At 41.6% G+C, this 21,181-nt stretch overlaps 1 protein-coding gene across 1 annotated transcript in view; it reads left to right on the top strand.

The window, feature by feature from the left end:
• LOC117142783 (pneumococcal serine-rich repeat protein) overlaps positions 1 to 21,181 on the top strand; it is a 35,098-nt gene that overhangs the window by 1,200 nt on the left and 12,717 nt on the right. The window contains exon 2 of the mRNA XM_033306974.1: positions 15,068 to 15,128. The gene's annotated coding sequence lies outside the window, so the exon portion shown is untranslated. The remainder of the gene's footprint in view (positions 1 to 15,067; positions 15,129 to 21,181) is intronic.

Here is a 21,181-nt window from a genome sequence, read left to right as displayed (position 1 = left end):
ATAACATAGCCCCAAATAGGGTATGAATGCCCTTAAGCTGCGCGATTACAGAGCCCCTACATTCTTTTTTTCTTTGGGGTCCTTCTGTTTTGGGGCATGCCTTCCATATTTCATAATCCGCCGCCTGGCAGCATAACTTTTAGCACCTTCGCAGTTTCGCATTTCACCGACGCAAAGACAAACACACACACATACTTTTCACTCGAGGGGGCTATAATTTCTATGGATAATTATTACTCGTCTGGCATATTTTTTATTTTTTTTTTTGCTGGCATTTTTTAAAGCTGTTTTGACCGGCGCTGACTCTGTGAAATTTTTTACGTTGAAGCCACAATTTCGTTTTTTGTTGCTTTTTGTGCGACCGTTGGCATAAACACCTTAACGGATATTTATTTTTCTTAATTTAAATGACTGAGTTTAGAAAATTTCTCCTTTAGCAGCGCTAAGTAAAATGTGCAACGGATGTGGGGGCAAAAACAAAAAACATTGCTAATACATTTATGTCATTTGATATGCGCTTTTTACTCGATTTTCGACAATATCTGCTGCAAACGGGTTTGGTTTCACTTATAAAATAAACACGAGTTGCCTGGGAAGTCTTAGGAATGTAAATTGGTAATTCGAGATGATTTTGGTAACGAAAGCTAGCTATGACCGATCTGGAAAGTGACAAAGCCACTGGCTTAGATGACGCAAATCCGCCATAGATCGCATTATAGAATTTACCAATGACTCAATGTTCTGGCAAAAGTAAATATTGAAATATTTTATTTTTGGCTGTTATCGTTTGTATATATAGTGTTCTGAGAAAGCGTGAATTTAGAGAATACTATACTGCGTATGTGTATTTATGCTGTTTATACTTGAAGATATATAAACTTACTGGCATTAGCATTAACAATTATCCCGTTAAAAATGAAGAGAGTCACGGAAGTAGAAATTCATCAATTCATAATCAAATAAAAGTCTCATTGCTTTAGTAGTATTTTATTTAAGTTGGCAGTTCTAGCGAAGTCGTTTTCTTAATGGCCATCACATGGACCCTCCTTTTGGCCCCTTTGCAACTTCTTGTGTATGTTGTTTGCCAACTGCATTCGAGTCGTAACTCATAGCCAATTGCCATGAATGAAATTCGCATTTCATTACACCGCTGGCCGGTTTGCTGGCTGCTTGTGTGGTTTTTCACAATCAACGACAATAGCTACGCACGTTCGCGAAAATCGAAAAGAAATTGTCAATAAAGTGCGAAAGGCGACGTCTGGGGCTGGGCAAAAGATACAAAAAAGTAAAAAAAAGTTGCGCAAAGAAACAGAAATTGCCACAGAGAAACGTGTTGCACTGCCACGGGCTTGGTGGCCCATCCCCAACCCCATTCCACACCATACCATACCATACCATAGCATCCCAGTTCGTATCGAGTGCAATCGTGATACAAAGTGGTTGGTTGGTGCGGACAGGCGGGCGGTCGTTCGTAAATTCGAATTAACTATCCGCTAGATACTCGTACTTTCACAAAACTCGTTCGGCCAAATGGCACAAATATGAGCATTTCATTTGCTGCACTTTGTTTTCTTCATTTTATGCAATCTTTCAAAATTTTTCATTTGTTTGTTTGTCGCGGCGCACTGTTGCTTTATTAGCAACGTGCCAAACGCTGGCAAACGCAAACAGAAGGCAAATCAGCTGAACAAACAAGAAGTTTGTAAAGGGAAAACTGCATTTTGGCACGAATTTTTCAGGGGGGAGCGTTGCGTTACGCAGTAAATTTAAAGAGAAATAAGCATCGCCGCAATAATTATGCAGCCAAAAGCCGAAAACTTTCCACTTTTCCCCCAAACCACTCAGCATTTTCAAGGCACGCACTTGCTTTTGTTTTATTTCGATTATTTTATATACCATTGTTTACCAAATGTGTGCCTTAAATTGTTTGCTTTCATTGCCGTTTGCATAATAATCGAAACGATGCAGATTAAACGTCTGTGGTCATGGACTCCACTGCCCTTTGTTTGCCATATTTTCTTCACCAGTCTCATCCTCTCATCCCAACTCTCCCACCTTTTTTCCCATGCTGAGTGGGCGATAAGCGAAACGTGATTGATTAATACAACAAGCTGGGAGAAAAGCGATATGACAGGTCGGGGACTTTCAATGTCTGAGTGTCTGTGTCTCTTGGGGGTCTGGCCCCAAAATCCTTATCAGTTGCCTCCGTTGCGGGTGATTTATCACAGTTTTTTTTTTGGATCTCATTCGGTCAGCAACAGCTGCAGATACTGCTCGTTGATAATTGCAAACTTGAACTTTGCGAATTCGTGTTTTCTAATCTGGGTTAAAAGAGATACGGCGTCATGTTTACAAGCCAGGTGTTTGTCAAGTATAGTTTTGTTTAAATTGTTTATTTTATTAAATTTGGGTTATTAAAATAATAGATAAACAGCACGTGCTTAGCTCAATGCTTACCTTTCTTTAGACGATTTTATCATTCATAATAGTACTTATTATCAATCTAAACAAAAAGATTGTTACTACAATGAAAGCAATTACTTGCCACCAATTCTTTCTCTACGCTGACACTTATATTTCTTATTTATTTTCCTCTTCCGAGAGTTAAAAGTTCAATTTCCTCCGACACCCTTCTTTTTTAGGCACGAAATCGTTTTTGCTAAATAAATAAATAACTCAAGCCAATGATGATATTTTTTGCGTGCTTTTTCGTCAGTAAATCATCGGCTTGTTGTTAATTTTTCGCTTCTCTCGGTCGTCACTCTTTTTTTTTTTTGCCTATCTTCTTTTTTCGCGGTGCGTCAAGTTGGCACGACAGTCGGCGGGAGAAAGTTTTTCTTTTTCTTTGCCAAACTCGAGAAATAAAACCAAAAAATAAAAAATTAACGCCAAAATATATAAAGCACAAGCAGAGTTGAAAAAACGCAACAAATCCGTTGAGTGTGCAATGCACACATGTGATTATATATCCATACTTATATAAGCTAAACAAGACATTGTCTGGGGCATTAAAAACGCATAACAATTAATTGTTGGAAAAAAACAGCAACAAAAAAACAATCAGCGACAGCAAATGAATCAAAAGTAGATGACAATCTTGGATATTTGCGATAAAGCCACAAAATAACACCCCACATGCAAAACTTGAATGGGGGTAAAATGATGTTTTGGCCAGCAGTTTGCTTTCAACAAGCATTCCACGCATGGCCATCAAAGTAAATTACTTAATTTATGCCTCAAAATGTGTCGTCGAGCGGGCGGCACTTTCTACCTCTGCCACCCAACAACAAAAATACAAAGCGGTTCTTGCGTAAGCGACTTTAAACGCATGCAAAACGCGTGCAGCGAAAGCAGGGCAAACTTTTGTGTGTACTTATGTATGTATGCATATACATCAGTTACATCAGATTTTCCCAGTGACACGGGGTCACTGGAAATTAACTGATAAACGCTGGGCGAGCAGCTCCATTTTTGGACTTTGCTCCACGGCAAATCAATACCCACAACGAGTACCAAATCGTAAATAATTGAGACAGCCCAAGCCAAGGTCTGACCCTCATTATTGCTTTATCAGCTGGGGGAGCTGCACTTTTCCGGCAGCCACAGCAATTTATGCCCCCGGAAAATGGGGGGGAAAAGTTCTCAAGCACCAGAAGATACCCTCAAAAAAGTGGACAGAGAAATTCCAATTTTCCCATTTCTATTTTTAAAATAGCAGAGGAGCAACGTTGCCTAGTTTTTCAAATTTATCTGCGTTCCAGAAAAGCAGAAAGGGAATTCAATTAAGCGAGATATTCAAGTAGCTAATAAATAAATGATTTCCTATCTCATGGATATTGATCAACAAGAGAATTCCATTAACCATTAAAGCTGGTTGGAACTTTTCACAGATTGCTCAGGGCTGATTGTTAATGTTAATTCAATTATATTCAGTAAAAGTAATATTTTTTTTGACTCGGAAAAGGCGGAGAAAGAAGGCAGGTTGAAAATGAAAAATGAAAGCGTTCTTAATTGCGAGCGACGACACGTCAGTAGTTTTTCATTATATTTTTTGTACCTACCTATGCGCATTGTTATTTTCTCCTACGCTTACAATATTTATGGGCATGAAATGGAAATATTTGGCCAGGATCCTCGGCATTAAAGTAAAAAAAAATGTATTTGCGCATGCGCAGCGGCTGGCACGCCATTCAAAGTTGTATCTGCATGCGCATGAAAAATATACGTAAATATATCTATATCTGCGGCTGCGATCGCGCTCCTCTTTCACTCCAGACATTTTCTAATAATTGAAAAGCAAAGTGTGGCCACGGCGGCAAATTGAATTATAATTTCAATTATGAACCGTTGAAAGCGGAAGAAAAGCGCGCAACAAAAGCGCCTATTGAGCCGAATGCGCTGTAAACTGTAAATGAGGTTGCTGGGGCCACAGATTGTTGGATGCCAGATACAGATACGGATAGCATCTGGAGTGCTAAGCATGTCAATCAAGAAGAACAGTAAGTCGCTGCTAGCCCTAACGATCAGCAGCACTGCCCCTTGGGGCCCAGCACGATCTCAATCGGCATCCCAATCGCAATCTCGATCTTGGCCAGCTTTAATTGCCACCTAATGGCCGAAAAGTAGTATACGCCATGTGGGTCAGGTCAGCAGCGGACAAGCGGCGATTGTCATAAATAAATATAAAAAATGAGCTGTCAATGGCTGGGCTCCAGGTCGTAGATCTAATAATGCCCTATGAATGCATTTTTTTTTGTGCGACACAGACTTGCATAATGTTTGTAATCTCTGGCCGACTTGAGAAACGTTTTCCGGCTGCATTGGTTAGCCCCAGGCGGATGAGCAGTCCATCAGAAATCACTTTCAATTGTGGCAGGTTGGGCAAATCGCATTCGGTCTGGTATTTATGGCCTTGAATTGTGGTCAAGTCGGGTCGAGGTCTGAGTGATTTCATCGCGCTGCCGAAGAAAAAAGTTAACAACAAACGAAACCCCAAGTTGTCAACAGCTTTTGCGGCTCATTATAATTTTCGCCACAAAGCCCGACGATGACTAAACGCAATCAGGTTTTCTGTGCTGGCGTAGTTGTTAGAATTTCCGATCTGCGATTGCCGTTTGCCATTTGTTACTTGACTGCTTGTCTGCTAATTGGCCAAAAACAGCTGCCTGGGCGATATCAGTTCACTTAGATTGGCTAACCATTAAGATTCTTGCTTCATCGCCCCACCTGGCGGCGCCACTCGGTACTAATTGAATTATTAAGTGTTGCACTTGCTACCGCCACAATGGATATTCGCATAATTATCTGCCTCCGATTACGAACTCATTGAGCCGTGGCCAAGCAACACAAACAGATACAATATATAGCTGGCTGGCAAGATTTCCTTGTTGTTTATAGCCAACCAGCGATCGAAGTTGAATTCGAAGTCGGACCAGTTCCGGCTCCACAAATCAGTTAGCTTGGCTATCTATCTGCTGGACTGTACTGCATGGTAATGGCTAATAATTGCAGGCCACGATTTCGCAAAATACAAAAAAGAAAGAGAGCCGCGCGAGGAGAGAGTGATGGTGATGGCGAACTGGACATCGATGGCAAACGCCAATAAAAGCGCGCTTAATCAATAAGAAAAACAGCTTCGATTGGCGGCAATTGTTGCCGCTCCAGATCGCCAGATCGACGATTTATGGTCCATTGCAGATGCGGGCTTAATGTATATCCACTCGAAAGTCACGTCCCAGCGGCCTAAGTTATATTTGATGGCGATTCCCAAATCGCTCCAAATCGAACTTCAAATCCGTGATTTAGTGAATGCCACTTAAATCCCTCGACAGCACGTGCAACATTGAGGCATGAATCGCCAGGCGTGCGGTGAATTTCCCTGGCATAATTCCTCAACCGAACGTTGGTAGTTGCACTCGATTTTTTTTGAGCCAAAGCCGCCGCTCCAGTTGGTGGTGCTGCATTTGTGTGGGCTGTTCTTGGCCTGGAATTTGGACTTTGGTCGAGCAAAACTTTTTGGCTTTGTGGCCGCCACCAGCTCGTCGTAACTGTGGCTGCACGGAGCAAAAAGAAACAGCTTACTGTATATATATATTATATACTTAAACCACATCTCTTTGAGTTTATGATACACTTTTATGATATAACACTAAGTTATCTAGACTGCACTATCTGATTTCTATTGCTCGTTTGTTTTTACCCATTTAAGCATTTAAATATGTACTTTAAATTTTAATGGGCACATTGCACTGCCAATTTCTCGCAGTGCATGTGGGTGGGTGCTCATTGTGGCAAGTGAAAACATTTTGAAAGTCGTTTTAAGTGGCACATGGAAATGTTTTCCATGTTCTCGCTGCAATCATCTGCATGATTGTGTGGGTGAGTTTGTGTGCCGCCTGGTAACATGGAGTAATTTTCCATTTCTAAAATGTGCAAAATGCGTTGATTTATGGCCATCCAAGTTGGTGTAAATAATTACCGAGTCGAGTTGGGGTCAGGGTCGTCGTAGCATTTTGATTACACCTTAAGCATGTTCAAATATGTATGCTTAATCAGATACCCTGCTCTCCAAACTACCCATATTATTATTAAGTCCATTATCCAATTTCCAGTTCGCACTCTGCCAACGCTGTGAAACATTGCCAAATGTGCAACGCCCAAACATATTGAGTCAGCCAGCTTGCTCACTTTTGTTTACCCAACAATTAGGCACAATTACAAAGTTGTGCAATTAAATATTGAAAACTTGTTTATTTGCTCAGGAAAGAAAAACTTCGCCAGCTCCGCAGAGACTTCCTTAATTCCCCGACTGGCATGGAAATATTTCGAACAATCTTTGATGAAACACAGTCAACTGCTTCCGTTTCGCTTATGACAGGAGGAAAAAACTTCAAGACAAATATTTTGTAATTAATTAATCAAATGAAACGTAGACGAATTTTATAACTGCTCCAATATTTTTGGTGTGACTAATTTGCAGCATTTAAGCAATCAAATTCGATTTGTTGCAATTAGTGGGGCTTGGTATAATTGAGAGCGACAACTGGAAATTATGCAAGTGATATATGGGAGAAAAAACGCCCAGCTTGAGTTTTAATTAACGCACCTAAAGTATCTCACAGATACTTACTGCATTCATGAATCTCGATTTGGGCTTAGTGTGTGAGCGAGGTTTTTTTTCATTACTTCGCTGCTCACATAACAACGACATAAGCCGATTTGGGTGTTTTTCTTCGAACTTCCTGCTTATTATTATGACAACATTCATCCATTAGACCCATAGACCCACATCACTCTACCAGTCCGATGCAAAACTGAGCCCACGAATGAGTGACTGAGTGAGTGAGTGACAGTTTTGCAGCTGTAAGCGCCAGATTGCATCGATGTTCTGGTCCAGCTTCTCCTCCAGATGAACGACCTCGATGACGACGACTTCTGGATTGAGTTGCTCTGGGGGCCGAGATAGGAATGGGAATGGGGATCATCCAGGGAGTCGGCGGCACTTGAGTGTTTTCAATTGCTACTGCGGGGAATGCGACCCAGGCTCGCCATTAGCATCATCATCCTCTTCATTTTTTTGCCCTGCTTCGTTTACCGCACTTAATGCATTTGGCCCTTCGGTGGAGATGAAGTCCAGGGCATCGACTGCAATTATGCACTTGGAAATTCCCTCGACTCACCAGTATTACACAGAGAAAACAGGGGTGTATTAGGAAAATTCCAAATAAATCAATATATTAGCACTAACTATATCATGAAAATTAACTTTTAAAAGCCACTTTGAATTTATTTAAATTTTATGGGAGGATACTGTGGATATGGATCATACCAGATCTTACCACTAGCTGTGTCGATAACTTTCATAGGATTTTCTCAGTGCACGGTTGCTCTCGATTGATTGGGCTGACATGCATGCGTGCAGTTCGAGGCGTTTGTTTTCCACATGCAAAAGGCCGCACAATCAAAATATTTTCCCATTTTCAAGCCCAAGGCAGCACACATACACATGTGAGTAGGAAACTTAAAAACTTAATAAAAATATAAACAATGGTTGGCATTATCAAGGGGAAGGCTTTTGGCAGCCATCCAGAGGTCATTTGTGGAATTTCACAATATCATGAATATGCATATGTTCATCTGATCTGTGCTGAAGATTGTAATCATTACTATGATCAGCCAATGACCGAACGAACACACTGATAGTTCAGGCCAAGCTATTTTGTATCTCTTTTTTTTTGCATTCGACTGGGACGGGACTTCATTAACGCCGCTTTGAACAACGGCTTTTGTGCGCTTTTTTTATGCTCCCTGCCAAAGCGAAACGTTTTATGCTGCGGCTCTTGACCGGTTTGTACAGCTATCGAACAACAGCAGCAAAAACTGAGGCTCAGAGGCAACAAGTTGCCGGCTAGCCAAGGAGCTGAGAAAAAAGCCAAGAAAAAAGAGCTCTGAAATTAAAAGAAACGGAACATTTCGCAATGCGACGAGGTCGCGGAGTTGCCCCCAAGATAAAGGTGCAATCAAATGTGTGCTACCAGCTACCAACTGAATGTTGGCTACTGGAAAACCGAAACCAAAACGAGAAAAACACGGCACAGATATTTGAGAGCTACCATGCCAGAGGCCCATTAACCTTAGTAGCCGGCAAAATAGAAAAAAAAATAATGGAAAATGGTCAATGCTTCATGTTGCCGTTGGCCAATGTTTAATATTCAAAACTTTGGTTTGTGGCTTCGTTCGTTTGGCTTATTTACTTTGGACAATTACAACGAAGGCTAAGGCCATCCGCGGAGAAAGAGACGGCATGCGTGGGCGCTGTTAAGTCAATGTTAAAAGCGCATGTTGGGCCAATGTTAAGTGCTAATAAGTAAACACTGCAAAAAAAGAAGAGAGAAAACATTGACAATGGAAGGCATGCTTATGTCATAGACCAAAAATAGCCAATCCAAGTGGGTGGAGGAATTGAAGATAAAACAATAATATTATAACATCAAAATAAGTAAGTGTCATCCGGCGTAATAGGTGAAATAAGTAGCTGAAGTGATTAATGGATCCCTGCTTTTCACTGATATTGTATCTAATAGGATCTAGTAGGAAAGTTTATATTATTATGCTATTTAGAAAAATAATATAATGACAGTACCTTGAACAACTAAAATATTGCTTACTTTAAATTTCTGAGCAATCTATCGCTTTGTTTAGATCTTAAAAGTTATAGGAATCGATTTCGATATCTTGTGTGTGGATTACGAAGGTACCATAGATTAAAAATCTTACATATGTGACAAAAATTAGATCACTTTATCTCTAACACTTAAATATGCAAGATTGGCGGTAATTTGCTGCACTCTAAAGAACAGAATTTATGAATGACAGGCCCAGATTATTCTGGATAGACTTGTTTACCCCGACTAAACGAAAGCTGGCTGCTAATCGAAATGTTATCGCTTATGCAATGGCGAGAAGGAAATCTGCAGGATGCCGTCAATTACAATTACGTGAATTGCATAATGCACCGCACAAGGTGACATCTCCCCCTTCACACACTCGAGCAGAAAAGATGCATCTACTTACGCGAGCGGCTCTTTTATTAGTCAATTGTCTCCCATTTGATGAAGAGCCTGCACTCTATAGTATGTTTATATATAAAAGTGCAAGAAGAATATCTGGAATAGGAATGGGAATAGGAAGAGGGATATCCAGCCCAAGCGGAACTGATCACTTAGGCAACGTGGCAGGGAACGAGGGCCTAATAATAGCCACAATGGGGTACGCACAGTCACCGCCAGCAGTATAAGTCTAATTATATATTTAAAATGCAGCAGTTGTTGTTTAGGAAGCGCATAAATGCGGCACGATCATCAAGCTGATATTATGCGCTCCACCACAACCGATGACGATGGAAATGCATTTCTACGCAGGCCGTTTTCTCACTCAGCGAAAGCGCTCAGATTGAATCTAAACACTGAGAATAAATTCGCTTTTAATCAATATCTCCAATCTATGTTCCATTTCTATGATAATGTATTAATTTACTATAATAAGCTATCTTCAAATCAAAAGTGTCATTTCTCTTGAAACTAACTCCTGTAATACAAGTACTTTTTCTCTAAGTGCACAACCCATATCTAGGATGCACACACGTGCTGCATGATCATGTGATTTATGAGCGCACTCCCCAAAACGATAATAACAACTGGGGATGGTCATAAAGATATGCAAAAGAAGAAAGCTAACCTTTAACCGCAGACGAGGCTATTTTGAATGCTCAAGCTATGCGGATTGTATCTGTATCTGCCCATTTTTTGGTTTTAGCGACATGCCCGGCTGGTCAACGAAACTGAAATATTTCGGTACTTTTGCTTTTCGACTTTAATTGAGTAGCGGCGTATGGCGATTTCCACTGGCCACGCACAGTGCGCGTCATAGATATAGTTTCTAAGACAGAGACACCAGCTCACACATACCTGTTAATTAGGTTCTGCCTTCGGCGTGTAGTTCTATTTTATTTATAAGCTCATAATTATGCTCTTGGCTTCGTGGCTTCTCAGCTCGATTCGACTTCATCTGGGATCGTCTTGGTTTGGACCACATATGTACTCCAGGTCGTTCAACCTTCGATCAATCACTCGGCTGGCTGGCTTACTTCTTTTGTTTACAAACGCATAGCATTCTCAACTCTCCTTTCCACAAACTCCTATAGTCCGATATATCTATTCATCCATATATACATCTGCTATACCATCTAATGGCCATTATGCGCATTACGCTTCTCGTGGCTAATTAACAGCGCACAAAAATGCGAAAAGCTTTTCAATGCCTTCTTCGCAGTTGTCTTTTTGTCCAATTTGCCAAGCTTAGAAATGCAAATTACCAAAAGCAGCGAAAATAAAAAACACAAATTCAAACATAACGCGAACAAAGAGCTAAGTGAGTGATGGGCAGTGAAGGGAAGTTCTTTGTGTGGATCTCCGGTTCGGATTCTACGGCTAAATAAATGCGAGGCATCTGCAAAGTGTCTAATTAAATGTGCCGAATTTAATGATGATAACTCTGGCTTAGACCATTGCCTGCAGTGCAATCTTGGCCGGCTCTGACTCTAGCATTTTGGCCAACCGGTCAAGGTGAAAGTTGCGCCACCTGCCCACCTGCCAACAGCCAACATGCCTTGACAGATTACCCTCCCCGTGAGCTCTTGACTTGCCACCAATTTTTTTTTTTTTTGACAAATTAATTGTGCGGCTAAGCGGCCATTAAATATGGCCAACTGAATTGCACTGGTTATTGGCCCGGACCCAAATCCATGCATACGTACATATAAACGTGGCTCACAATTTGCATGCTCAGCTCTTCCACTCAACTGGAAACTTTGCTGCTGCTCCATCTGCTCCTTGTGCTGCAGTTGCAATGCCAATGCTTGAGTAAATTGACTTCAACTTCATTTGCGACATTTGGACCCGCGCAGGGAGTCCGAGCCATGGCTAAAAACGAACTGAGGCTGAGTGAGATGCCACCTAAAGTTTTCTGCTCCATTGAAGCATTCGATTGCACTCCACTCGAAACGTCGAGTTGTAGAAAGTTTCAGTTGCATTTTCAAGTTGCAGCAGTGGCAATGACGCAGTCGGGAGAAAGATGGAGATAGCAACTCATCTGCATTTGAATTGCATTGGGGCTACGGCTGGTCACTTAACGGTTAGAAGAGAACGCCAACTGGTTTTGGACCCAAAAGAAAATAGTTGGGAGACTAGAAAGAAGTGTCATAAGCGGCTGATTATGGGGCACAGCTCGTGTGGAATCTTCAAAGCGGTAGTCACTTGGGATAAAGTTCCTCTAAATCATTGACCACGACTGGAACCCCCTTTTTGGCTACGCCTCTGGGCGCTTGAGGAGTGAGTTTTAGAACCGGTTAACCGCTTTCTGATGACACTTACAGTTATAGCCAAATAAAAGCCGGCCAGCATTTCTTGGTCTCTGTGACTTATGTAAAAATGTTGGTTTAGTTAAGCAAAATAATGCAGGAATTCCACAGGGCTTAAAACGGTTAAGTCATCTAAAGAACTATTAAGAATATTTACAAAAAACATATCTGAACTAACTTACAAAATCCAAAATATTCACTATACATGTTTGTTGAACCAGAAAAGCAGAAAAGAAGTTCAAGTCTATAATATCGAAACAACTTTATTGATTTGCGTGCTAAGTTAATCCCTTAAATATGCAAAATGTTGAAAAAGTTACATTCATTCAATATTCTGCATTTACAGCTGCTGTTTGACAACAAACTTTTTGTCAGCCAAAAAAAGTTATTTAAGAACTGTAGTAAATCTTAAGTATCCATTCAGATACTTTGAGACTGTTGACTTTTTAGAAAATTCAGTGGAAATTCAGCAAAGTTTGGGCAAAAGCTACAGTTCATTCAGAAAAAGGGGCTTGAAATTTAACTCAGGATCTTTAGTCGTTATGTATCTATAAAAAATAGTTTATTTCAAAGTTAAACCCCGTGATGCACTTGGATAGTTCATAAATAAATCTGGGCTACGTTACTAATCAACTTTCAGCGTTAATCTCATCTGGAACTCGTTCCATCACCCGCCCGTTGACCTTTAATGGCATCAGCGCCACCATCTCCATCGTGGCCATTAGTAACCAGATTTGCGAACGAGGCGTTAACCCGGCGTGGGCATGAAGCCATGTCATCCGCATCTCCATCTGCCCGTTTCTTCATCACTTCATACCGTCATCTCCTCATCGGCGTCAACAGCCACGGCGATGTCGCCAAGCCAGTAGTTGTCGTCCCAGCGTTTGAATGACAATTTGCAAATGGCTCTGGGTGCATAATTTATGCAGATGCAACTGCAGCAGCTACGTAGCAACTGGAGCTCTTGCTGCAAAACTGGCGGCATCTATTAAGGCGAACTTGTTGACCAAAAAAAGGAGGGATTCCGACGGGGGGGACAGTGCGCCCGCAGCAGCGGCTGTCGCTTCGCCCATGCATATTCAAACGCCATAATCCCAACGGTATTTTAATGCTAAATGCTTACTCACTTCATGCTGCAGAGCCGCAGAGGTTGGCTAGAAAAACCCGTTTTTCCAGTAATGACCTTCGGTGTTGTTTTATTATCACTCCCGCTTCCGCTCCAGCTGCTCCTCCGCCTCCTCCCGGTGTCCAGCCCAGCCCAGTCCAGTCCAGTTCAGTCCCAAGCTTCCCACTCCGTTTGGAGCACTCGTGGAAATTCCAACGAATCGCATAACAAAAGCCCCAGTTTATGTGTTCTGTTTGTTTTGTCTTTCTCGCAAGGCGTCTTCAATTACCTTTTTCGGGCTAACTGACAAATTTAACGTGTCTAGATAAGTGCGGATTTGCCAATTTCACTTTAATTAGCCTACGAACTTACAATTTTCCCACTAAATCCGTTTAGAATATCAATTCTCCAAAGTACTGACAGCTGCTCGGGGGCTAAGAAGTTAATTAAAAGCCACTTTCGAATCGCAATCGATAAGCCAGTAAAACCACACGTGCAATTTGCATTCAATAGCTGTGAGCAACGATACAAGTGCTCCCATGGGTGCGGTTGAGATTAGTTTGGATATGACACTACAGTGGATATAATGGATTTAAATTTTATAAAAATATTACAAGCAGAAATTACACATAGGCGGATAAATTTACTAAATTTGCAGTTAAAGTTAAAAACACAGTTCCCCCATTTGCAAAATTGTTTCGTTGAGTTAAGACCAAAATTTAAACTACCATATATAAAAATGCCATTTTATCTAGAGGATGGTTTATGATATATATAGAATTTATATAATATATATAATAATTACAAAATATTAAATATAATTATAATAAAATAATAATAATTCTGCCAACACAGTCACTGTCTGTTCTTGTTAATGCGTCTGTTTTAGCCTTTTACTCCCCTCACTCCCGCTTATTGTTTTAATTGATTTTTTTTCTGCTGGCTAATAAATATGCTAATTAATGTGGCCGACCGCATATTCAGTTCTGATCTGACTGAACAGGCGACCTTGCAGCGGTCAGTTTTTATCACACCATGCTAATTGACAATAGAATTGGCTTTCCACTGTCTGCCAATCCCCACGAGAAGGAACGGACAAGTGCGCCGTAAAAGCCAGCCACTTGGCCAAGTTAACCTTGATGGAACAGTTCTCTTTTATCGTAATAAACCCCCCACCCAGCCGTCTGCATCTGCATCGCCACCTCGGGTTAACCGGAGTGCTCAAGTGCATTTTAAGCGGGCTCCAACTTGTTCTGGCCAAGTCAAGTCGAGCCCAGTTCAGCCAAGCCAAGTTTAATCGAAACCATGGGCAAGACGAGGAGAATGACAATAAATATTTTGTAGCTTTTGCAGCTCGATTCGTTGTGGGTGTTCAGAGGGGTGGGGGGAGGTGGAGTCTCCTGAAGTCGAGACTTGGCCAGCGACTAAATGCCCCCAAATGCCAACTGTTTTCAGTTTGCTGGCAGTGCAACTCGTAAAATATGAGCTCGACGTGCATTGAATTCGGGTCATTGCATGGCTAAAAGCCGAGAAAGGGGCTTTTAAGACGGCAAGTCTTTTGGGGAGGGGGGAAGAGGGTCTTAACAACTGGCGCCTTAGCATTTCGTAATTCGATTACTGATTTTGAATTACACCAAACGAAATTGGCTAATTTTGCATGCGCGCCCACAGGCCATTGAACTGCAGTCAGTACTTGTGGACAGCGGTCAGATTTTTATGTTCCGCGGCAAATTATTGGCATTCGTACCCTGGGCTCGATAAATACATCAACCTTTTTGCATAATAAATTGCCTTTGTAATATATTATATTTGCCAAACTTTAATATTTTGTAAGTCGTATTGAAAGTGGCTTAAAACAAACAGGGAAAATGGATTGAATGCACCAATTGATATATTTGTTTTTCCAAGCTCTTAAAATCACTACGAGTATATCCTTAATCTTAGTTAGCCTTAAATTGATACAAATATAGCTGTATATATATAACTACTATTTAATCTTTAACAACCATGCATTCAATAATAAATACTTTTAATTTGCATTGCAGATTGTAAAGCCAAACGATATTAACTGAGGATACCGTGCGACAGGTGGAAAAGTTCAAGCAGGTAAGGGAAAGGCAAATTGCAATCAAATTCACACAGAATGCAAAAATGCGTAACGCTAAACGTGCATATGTAACTTGGTAACTCGGTAGGCCCGACTTGACGTGTTTTTCATAATTTACACTTTCGTTGCCAGGCCAATTGGCATGCCAATTGAAGGTGCACTCCCAGGCCACGAACAACATGGGTAATCCGAGGCGGCTAACAATGTGTTGGCAGGTGTGCTGGAGCAGAGCAGAGAGTGGGAACGGGTCCCAGGTCCCAGGCTATCCGAAGACCAGGAAGATCGAAATCCCACTGCAAATGGCATGCAGCAGATTGCAAATGCAACTGCCAACCTGTCGAACAATGGAAGTTGGCCTAAACGGCAGCCAAAGTGTTCGAAGTGTTGCAACTGTGTTGGCAGCCGTGTCTTTAATTATCGGCCTTAATTGGCCTGGCCACTTACTATGAGATATGTGTGTTAAATGACGCAGAAATTATGCGAATGTCGAATGCCAATGAACTCTTCTTCGCCCTGCGACTCAGATTCAGAAAATCATAAAATCGCTTTCGCTGCGAAAACCTCATCTTATACCCTTTACTCTTAGAGTGAAAGGGCATACTCGATTCTTTGAAAAGTATGTAAAAGGTAAAAGGAAACGTTACCGACTATATAAAGTCGAAATAGTAAGGATATATAGTAGTTAGGATCAATATCGGAGTCGATCTGGCCATATACGTCTTCGAGACCTCAGAATCTATAAAAGCCTGAAAGGGATATTAGGCATGGCGAAATCGATAACGGGACCTTTTCGGACATGGCGCAACGCCCACAATCCGTCCTAAGCTGCCACGCCCACAGTTTTGAAACAATTGTAGCATATTTGTTGTATTTCATTGCCAAAAAGATTATTGAACTTTCTCATTCGCACTGCCAAGTGCCAGCTAAGTAACGGGTATCTGATAGTCGAGAAAATCGCGTATTGTGTTCTCTCTTTTTGTTTTTTGGTATTTTGGGGCCAGCTCGAGAAACTTTCCATTGTGCTGAAAGCGAAGTTTCTTCTCAGATACACGTAAATATATATATCCTATATACATTTAATGAAGAGATAAATCTAATTTCATACCAAATTTATTGTACAGCTCGCCCATAAAACGGCAGAAGCTGAAGAAGTTGTGGAAAAATGCCACTCCATTGTTGATGATGGAAACGCTTCAGTTTGGTTCGCCTCGGTCGGACGTCGTCGTTCAGTCAACGGTCACAATTGAATAGATTTCCAGATTTACTTTTCCAGTTAGAAACAAAAAAGTAAGAAAAAAGAAGTTGTAATGTGTAAAAAGCCAGCCGGCAGTAGAAGAAAACGGAACGAAAACGAAGAAATAACAGCTGCCGGCTGCAACATTCGACAGCGTTTAGTCCCAGCGATTTGCTTTCGACTGATGGCAAACAATAAAACTTTCCATTTCTAACAAAATTACACTCGAGACGGGACGCAAAACAAAGCAAGACAAATTTGTCTAGTTATCTGATGTTGCCGCACTCATCGCTCGAATCCCCAACCCCCTTACCCCCCTTTGAACATCCCATCCATTTGACGGAGATTTTGTTTTCTGGAATTCGGCTTATACATAAATATATATTATACTTTTTGTCTTTTTTTCGCCGAGACTCCCACTCGCGGGTGAACTGGAATGAAAATCTTTGCAGCGACAAGCTCGTAAATGTTGCATGCCACACCGCACAATTCCATTCCGTTCCCCAGGTGACATGTTGCACACGTGTGGGGCAAGCTCCCATTCCACCACCATTTTCCCTTCTGGCCCATATTTTCTCATAGCCGTGTTGTATCTGTATGCTGTCCCGCTGATTTGTGGCACCGTTTATGCGGCGGAACTGTTTATTAATTAACGAGCGCATTTCGGCTTTATTCTGTTGGCATTTCCCCGCTTTTCAGTGGGTAGCAAACGATTAGGTGCTAAACTGTTGTTGGCCCGGCCAAAGTTAATTGAGCCAAATGAGCCGCTGGCATGCAACGCTCTCAATCAGCTGCAGCCCTATTTCTTTTAACTTTAGGTGATGACAAGGGGTAAATTTATATTTGTATCTTATGTTGCATAATGGTCGAGTAATTTATGTTTTTAATATTTGAAAACCTAAATCTAAGGCTTCGGCATTTAAATGATTCGTGTATAACTTTGGTTGTACGAATAAGTTTTCATCTATAAAATTCATATAATTTCTTAGTTTAAGATTCCCAATTCCTAATTTTACCAATTTTTCTGAGTGTAAACGATGCGGCTTCTGTCTAATGGCTGCTGCCTGTCAAAATGATAATGGGTTTTGGGTAAAGCTGCCGCCTGGATGGCGCACAGCGATAAGCCTTGGCCAAGACCCGCTCGAATGCTTCAATTGAAACTGTCAATTGCATTGGCCACCAATTCCAAACCACCCCCCTTCCCCCTCACACTGCCACTACCCCACGCCTATTGGCCGCTTTTGGTTACCAATTTTGGTGTAGGCGAACCAGTGAAAGTTGTGCCCGTGATTGGCCAACGAGGGGGGCGTGCGTTTACAGCTGAGGGGATAGTAATTAATGCCAATTAAATGTCAAACTACAAAGCAAAACAAATAATTTTTGCGCTGGGCGTGTCCCTGTTCGGCTGGCAAATTCAATTCAATTTTGCTGACCAAACTTTCGAAAGGCTGCACAGATTAATTAAGCCCAAGTTCAAAATCCGCCACCAGACCAGCCGGTTCAATTGATTTAATTTCCCATGAGCCCGCTGGCCGATGCACTTTCTACATCAAACAAAAGGAGGAAAGCGCTCCGTTTGCCGGTAGCTCAATTTCTATGAATGTGGTAACAAAAAAATTTAAGGCGAAGGAAAAAAAACTTTATTTATGATTATTTAATGCAGTGCTTAAGCTGCAGGTTCGTTGCCCAAAGACAAAATGCCGCGACTGCAGATGCAAATGTAAATTGATTCGCGCGCTTTGCCCTGCAGTTGAACCAACCAGCGACCCCGCAACCCCCCGCATGAGATGAACCCTTCATCTGTCTTGGCTAATTGCTTGTCGCTGTCAACATGTTGCTGCCGCTGCTGCTGCTGCTCGTCTTCCATTGAACTTTGAACTTGGCCATTCCCGCAGTGGTTTACTGACTTTCTTTTGTTGTTTATCGCACCAGCCGGCGACAGTTGCAACTTGCAACGGCTAACGGCAACAGCAGCAGCAACAAGAGCAATTGCTGCAGCTGCCACTCATGTGGCATGTGTGTGTTTGGTAAGGCTTTTGTCTCCGTCTGCACACGAGCCATTGTTTGGCCTTGCAACAGTGCGTATACGTAATACGTGCAAGCAAGCCGAGTTTGACAAACGTTGCGTGCAATTTGTGCCCAATAACCAGATGCAGATGCCATCACACTGTTGCACACAGCCAACTAGATGGATTTAGCAGCTATTTCTTTTGTCGTCATTGCTGCAGAATTGCGAGCTTGAAAAATACTGATTGTTGCACTTTATTACCGAAAAAATGGGTTAAAGAGACTTTACGTTAGATTTTTCGTTTGTTTTCTTTGAAGTAGTAGTTGTATAATAATGTTTTCCATAAATTTTACATTCAGTGGTTATTAGTGTACTGGAAGGTAAAGTAAATTATCTTGCGAATAAACAAAAAAAAAAGTTAAACTATGGCGAAAAATCATCCAACATATGTGAGTTTTGGAAATGATGTATTGCGTCCACTGCAAGTCTGCACCAGTGAAGACTGCAATTGGACCACCGTGCTCCGACTAAGTGCTCCGAAATGGCCACCGCTCCATACGTAATGGAAAAGCCACTGGTCTTTGGAGAAACATCGATTTTTAAAATTGGCGGAGCGATGGCCAAAGCCTCTGGAAGAGATGTACTATCTCCAGCACTTTATCGCATTAAGCCTGGAACTCATGCCCATGTCATCAACTACATGGTAAGAGCTCCGATTTGATTGAGAAAGTCAAATCCGGTGACCCAGAAGCTTAACGTTTGCGACTGGATTGTCAACAGAAGTGCGCGTATACTAAGCTTTAGATTTTGGCAAACCACCAACCAAGAAGGAATTCACCACTCCTCAGCAGCTCCTGAGGAATTTCCTCCTGCAAATTTAGTAGCTGCTCCTTCAGGAACTAAGTCCTTGGCCGAATTAAGAGACGAGTTGGTCAAGCTTCAACGAAAAGAATACCAGTTAGCTAAGATGTTAAACCGTTGAGTGACTATTTTTAAAAATTAGTGCTTTAAATCAGACGTTTTGTTTTTATTGTTCACTCTTGCGCTGACTTGGATTATCCTTTAAAATTACGACATTCAACATGCATTAAAAGTAATTTTAATCTTCCTAGCTTTACTAATTTGTTTATGGAAAGGAGCCGAGCTGTTGCAAGATACAACATATATAAGATACACACATTTAACTGTAGTATTGTCTGGATATTGTTTGCTTTTGCCATATTTGCTCTTACCAAATCCAACACAGTTGTTGACCTTTGGCATACAATTACATGGGGCTCTTTGTAGCCAATCCGCAGACCCTTCACCATCGGATTTCTGAGACAATTGCCTTAGACCGCTGGCAGACATCGAAAATTGCTCAAGCCAAATGGGCAAGTTGTTCTCGTCTTGCCAAGTCTTGATTCAAGCTCAAATTGCTTAAGTTTTGTATTTGCTTTTATTTGGTATTTCATATTCTAATTGTGCAATAAAAGTCAAACAAACAGGCATTCATAAGTCCCAACCACGAACATTAGGTGGCCAAAAAAAAGAGTTTCTGGGCTGAGCAGGTATGGGAATTCGTGCTTTTGGGCGTTTTATTGTTCTGGTCAAGATCTCAAAACCGCAAGCCGGATAAAATGGCAGTCATCCGCCTGTGGTGAAACCCCAAAAAGATAACAAAAAAAAAACCATGCAGCTGTGTGTCCCGCAAACATGACTCACTGCTCCATTACAAGTTGTTGCAGTTGCTGTTGCAGTTGAAGTTGCAATTTGTGCCTGTCCCGGCAACAGGCACTTACAAATTGTCCAGCAAATTGGGGAATGCGGCGCCTACAAAATTATCCCACGCAACAGGTTTTTATTATTTTCATTTTTCATTTGACTTGGTGTCCTCAAATGCAGCCAACTGAAAAGTTCTCTTCTGCACTCGCACTCATTAAGACGCAGCGATCGTAAAATATTTTAATGCAGAAGTATTAAAAAACTAAGCAAAAGTAGGGAGTGGTTTGGTGGGCTGTGTTATAAAGTCAAGTTACGACAACAGCTGTTGCTGTGCTGGAAAGTAAAGAAAATACAAAGTTGAAATCGGATCCCCGTTTGCAGTTAGCGACACATTCTGTTGCAGGAGGGGAATTCGAGGGGAGCAAGGGTGTTTATTTCTTTAATTAAGCCTATGTTGCAGCAACACATGTGCGTGCTGGTAAAAACAAACAAGTGAGAACGCTAAAGTAAAGTGACTCGACTAACAGATACCTCTTACTCGCGCTCATTGCAAGAATATAAACATACGCTTGTATAGACAGACGGACAAATTCTGTCTTCTATCTATTACTTACTTTTCGAACAGTCCAGTATACCCTGTACAAGTAATGGGTATAAACACAAGACAGCAGCAACAGGCCAGCAGCTTTTCGGACCCCTGGCAGCAGTTGCATCAATGGATGCGTTTTCATTTATTAATTTGCACTGTCTTGTTTTGCTGTTGTTGCAGCTGCTGATGTTGCTGCTGCAATTTGTGTTGCTGTTGCTGCCACTGCTGTCATTCTTCTGCGCCACGTTGCCAGTGTGCCTTCTTCAGCTTCCTTTTCATCTTTACCCCTTCTTTTTTATACTCTTTGTCAGCGTCACGCAACAGCAAATGAAAACGAAGACGACATGGGAACTTAACCTTGAAATATATGTGCTTCGTTCAGCCCCCAACCAACGCCACCAACTTCCCCCTTCTTTTTTTCTTTCTTTGCAACACTAAGAGGCAGGAAGATGTGGGCGCGCTCACAGGCATAAATTCACAGGCTTTGGTTGATTAAGGCAGCTCCTCCTTCGCATTT

Source organism: Drosophila mauritiana, chromosome 3R (assembly GCF_004382145.1).
Source record: "Drosophila mauritiana strain mau12 chromosome 3R, ASM438214v1, whole genome shotgun sequence".
NCBI lineage: Eukaryota > Metazoa > Arthropoda > Insecta > Diptera > Drosophilidae > Drosophila > Drosophila mauritiana.
The sequence above is the reverse complement of the archived record's forward strand: the minus strand, read 5'-3'. Positions and strand labels throughout refer to the sequence as shown.